The sequence below is a fragment of the Tupaia chinensis genome, unplaced genomic scaffold (assembly GCF_000334495.1).
Source record: "Tupaia chinensis unplaced genomic scaffold, TupChi_1.0 Scaffold000408_1, whole genome shotgun sequence".
NCBI classification, from domain to species: domain Eukaryota; kingdom Metazoa; phylum Chordata; class Mammalia; order Scandentia; family Tupaiidae; genus Tupaia; species Tupaia belangeri.
This window is the reverse complement of record NW_006159913.1, coordinates 121,618-127,051: the sequence shown is the minus strand read 5'-3', so window position 1 is coordinate 127,051 and position 5,434 is coordinate 121,618.

Sequence of the window (5,434 nt, the reverse complement as noted above, 5' to 3'; positions counted from 1 at the left end):
TTAGTAAATTATTTGATGGACATTGAGGGTTAACTTATAAATGAAAGACTATCTATACTCCCTATATACATGAAGATTTTCTCCAGTGTGACTTTTCAGATGCTTACTAAATATACTTTCACGTCTATGGGAGTCCTCTGACATACAATAAGCCCTGTGTTCTAGTAGTAAAATGTTGCCTACATTGTTTCTTTCCAGTGTGAGTACTCAGATGTACAGTAAAATGTGACTTTTGGGAAAAAGTTGTATTACATTGTTCACAATCATAGGGTTTCTCTCCTGTGTTGAGTTCTCTGATGTACAGTGAGTGCAAATTTCCAGGAGAATATTTTCCTACAATGTTCACATTCATAGGGCTTCTTTCCTTTGTGAGTTCTCTGATGTGTAGTGAGATGTGACTTCTAGGGGAACATTTTCCTACATTGTTCACATTCATAGGACTTCTCTCCTGTGTGAGTTCTCTTATGTACAGTTAGGTACCCCTTGCTGGAGAATGTTTTCTCACATTGTTCACATTCATAGGGGTTTTCTCCTGTGTGCATTCTCCAATGCCTAGTGAGAACTGATTTCCAAGAGAACATTTTCCTACATTGTTCACATTCATAGGTTTTCTTTCTTGTATGAATTTTCCAATGTCTACTAAAGACTGACTTGAAACTGAAAGATTTTCCATATTCCCCATTTTCATAGGATTTCTCTCCAGTGTGAGTTGTCTCATGCACAGTGAAGTGTGACTTCTTGTAGAACATTTTATCACATATTTTATTTTCATAGGATTTCTCTCCTATGTGACTCCCCTGATATACAGTGAGGTCTGAATTCAGGGAAAACATTTTCTTACATTGTTTACACTCATAGGGCTTCTCTTCTGTATAAGTATTCAGACAGTCAGAAAGGGCTGTGTTCAGATACAATAAATTCATATATTGTTCTATCTACAAATTTTCTCTCCAGTAAGAGTTGTCACATGTATAACAACAGTTGAAAGTTTTGGTAATTTATGCACATTATAAGGGTTTACTTCTCTGTACTTTCTCTGTTTATAATAATATTTGACCTCTGGCTAAAGGATTTTTGATGTTTATTATATTTATAGGGTGTTTCCCTTATGTGCATTCACTGATAAAAAGGTAGATTTTAATTCTGCAATAAGGATTCCACTTCCTCTTTATATGAATAGAAACCTTCCACTTTGTGTTTAAAATTTATTATAAAAATGATTTTGAAAAATACTTTTTCTCATTCTCTACATTTATATTGTGCATCTCATATTGTATCTTCTGCTGAATGAGACAGTTAGACATTTTGTAAAATGCTTTCTTCCACATCTGAACTATATACTGGTCAATAAGAACTGTCTTAACACATGCTTTCCATATTTATTTTATTTACAAGCAGTCTCTCCATATCCATCCTCTTTGCACGGAAAAAGACAGGGACCAGCAGTTAGCATAATAGCTATGTCACTGGACTCCCATGTAGTCAACCATGGTTCGAGTCCTGGACCCGATGGCTTAAAACTCACGCTGGATGTGTGTGCATGCATGCCCAAGCTCCTGAGAGGAGAATGGAGGAGAAAGGGTTGTGGTGTGGCCATCCCCTTGGGGGGTGATTTCTCGCTTTCTGTCTCTGTCTGTCTGGTAAGCGCACATGCCCTATGACAAAAACCTCTCCAAAATAAATATTTTTCCATAAACTATATTTGAGAATTTATTTTACACTGCTCATGTATATTTCAATATTGGTACTGATCTATAATAAGAAATATGGTTCATTGTCCTTAATATGTTACTGTAGCAATTTACATTAATATTTTGAAAGCAAGGTGGATTTACTTTGCTTCTTTGTGCATCCCCTTTTTATAAATACCTTTAACAATATTCAAAATATCTATCATCTGTCTTCCTATAATTTTACACTGAAAGATTTCCATGTGTCATTTCTTTTCCAGGTCATTTTTCTCTTTCCTTTCTTATAGTGGTGGGTATTGTGTACTGTTTCTTTGCTAATGTGAACAGTTTTCTAGATCATTTATTTGCAGAAGTCAAAAAGAACTCTCTTTTCTCTTAAGAAGAAATGTTACTTAGGAAGGACTTGTAGCCAATAAAAATACATACTAATCACCCTAAATATGCCATCAGGAAGGGCCCTTTAAAAATTATATAACCATTGTTTTTCACATTCTTATGCCAGAAAAACATTTCTGCAGTTTTCTAACCTCACTAGTACTAACATTTTGTTTTCCCCTCTCAATAAAATATAAATTCTTTAAAAGAAAATGTATTACACTAGTCACCAAAACCAAGGCACTGACTAACCTGGGAGGCTCAAGCTGGGAAGTTCTTCAAATGTCCATGGATCACTTCCTTGCTCCAACTTGAAGATCACTGCAGGTTTGGTGATGCATTGTCCTGCTAATAAAAAGCAGTGTGGAATTTTGCCAATTTATTCAGGTAAGCTACTTGAAGAGTAACAGTGGTTCAGTTTATCAGCTGTGGAATACAGGGACTGATTTGGGCATTTTGTCAAAGAGGAGTGCCACTCACATTAACCACAGAATGAAATCTCACTCCTAAACAGCATTAAACATTATGAAACTCTTGTACATTTACTATGAAAGGAGATAGTAATTACTTCAGACAGCTTCATGGGAGTTACACTAACCCAAACCATCAGGTTGCTGTAGGCCTCCAGCATCACATCCTTGTAGAGAATCTTCTGAGCATCTTCCAGGTCCTGCCACTCCTCCCAGGTAAAATCCATAGCAACATCCTCAAATGATACGAACCCCTGTAAAAATGCATTTCCCCTCGTCAGCCCTGAGAAATAGAGCATAACATGGGAAATTTACTTTCTCTGTATGTTTGCATATGCTTGTTCCTCTGTATATTTCTGAACTCTTTGTAAAGGGAGAAAAAAATAAAGTACAAACATTCCATCTCTTTGGTAACTTATTCATTGTTAAATTTATTACAAGTATTTCTTCAGAGATCTCCAAATGTTTTTGCTGCAAGGGATGAAAGCATAATAAATATTCTGCTATGTCAAGGTGTTTATTATCTCATACAAACACATGAGTATAAATACATATATGGAGTAACGTGTTAGATTAAGTAAGATAGACACAGGTTGATGATAACCAGTCTAAAAAAATATAGAAAGATGTTTTTATTTCTTTTTTCTGTATTATCAATTTGTTCTTCAAGTCAATGATGTTAAGAACATGTATGTAAACATTCTTATAAAAATTGAACTATAAGGGAACCAGCAGTTAGTGTAATGGCTATGTTGCTGGACTCCCATGTAGTCGACCACGGTTCGCATCCTGGACCCGGTGGCTTAAAACTCACGCCGGGCGCGTGTGCATGCGTGCCCAAGATCCCGAGAGGAGAATTGGAGGAGAAGGGATTGCGGCGTGACCATCCCCCCTGGGGAGGTGATTTCTCGCTTTCTGTCTCTATGTCTCTCTCTGTCTGTCTGGCGAGCGCACGCGCCCTACAGTGAAAATCTCTCAAAAAAAAAAAATTGAACTATAACAGTCTTCCTATGAAGCACAAGGTATATTCCTAATATTAATGGAAGTAGAAACAGTATACCTAGGTAAGTATTCCTGGTCTATGATGAAAGACAAGGTCAGTAAATGTGTTCAAGGAAGTGATTGCAAAGTGATTTTACATTTAAATACTTAACCTAATTCCAATAAAATATTTTATGTGCATACTGTTCATTACTCATAAGTTGAAGTATATTTACAAGCATCTTTATACTACAGTTGTGCGTTCAAAAATATTGAGAGTCTAAATAAAGATGGATATCACTTTATCATTTGTTAAAACACAGAGTATAAATAATACAAAACCAAAAAAAGTGATACATTATATAATCAGATTTGCAGTTTATTTGCCATCCATAGATTGCAGACTAAGGATACTCTGAAAGAAATAATACAGTTAAAACCAAGATATAATATGGTTAAAACTAAGTTTTGACATGACCACCTATATAAGAAAATAGAGAAATAAGAATATTGAATAGGGAATTCATCCAAAAAAAAAAAAAAAGGCAAGCAGAAAAAATTGGTACTAATTATTTTTGGCACTGAATCAAAACAGAAATTTAACTGAATGTTTCTGTTTAAGCAGGCATATACATGTGGGAGCTAAAAATTAAAACTGGGAAAAATCTGAGCAGTAGACAGATAAATCTTTTACCCATCACCTTTGAAGTTTCAGTAGCCAAATATTTAGGAAGCAGCAGAAATTCAAGTGAAAGTGGGACCAGCAGTTAGCATAATGGCTATGTCGCTGAACTCCCATGTAGTTGAACATGGTTTGAGTCCTGGACCCAGTGGCTTAAACTCACACCAGGCGTGAGTGCATGCCCAAGATCTCAAAAGAATGGAGGAGAAAGGAGTGCAGTATGGCCATCTCCCCTGGAGGGTGATATCTCACTTTCTGTCTCTCTGCCTCTCTCTGTCTTTCTCGCTAGTGCACGCACCTTATAACAAAAACCTCTCCAATAAAATAAAATAAAATAAAAATATAAAATAAAATAAAGAAATTCAAGTGATAGCTGAAGGTATTCTAATCAATGACAGTGGACCTCAGGTCAACTGGTAGGTTCAAGAGAATTCAAGAATGGAATAAAAGTACAAAATCTCAACTGGACCGGTGAGAAATGTATTCCTATTGGAACATTCGCTTTACAAGCTAAGTGACATATGTGCTTCAATGTATAAAAGAAGTTAAAATAAAATTAAATATAAAAAATATTTACTGATAGAGAAATAGAATCAGACCATTTAAAACAAGAAAAAGTTTGTTAAATAATTTATAAAGGGCTCATGTGTTTCTGGGGGATGCAGATGGAAAGTGAAAAATCATCCTAAAGGAGGAATGCTTATGACACAATTCATGTTCTTCCATTTCTCCCTTCTTTCAGGATTTAGGTTGTACAAGTACATGTGCCTACTGTGAGTCTCAAGATACTGGGTTCAGGAATCAAACCATGCAATTGGCATGTGGGATCCTAATGCCTTAACCTTAATTCCATAAGCTGGTCTACATTTTTACCATTCTGGAAATTTTAAAAAATGACTTAGTGCTAATATATTTAAAAATATTCACAGCTCTATCAAAAGAAATTCTGTGCTCCATCCACAGAATGTTAAATGCCCTGGGAACCAGCAGTTAGCGCAATGGCTATGTCGCTGGACTCCCACGTGGTCGACCGCGGTTCGCATCCTGGACCCGGTGGCTTAGAATTCACGCCGGGCGTGTGTGCGTGCGTACCCAAGATCCTGAGAGGAGAATGGAGGAGAAGGGATTGCGGTGTGACCATCTCTCCTGGGTGGTGATTTCTCGCTTTCTGTCTCTGTGTCTCTCTCTGTCTGGCGAGCGCACGTGCCCTATAGCAAAAAAAAAAAAAAAAAGAA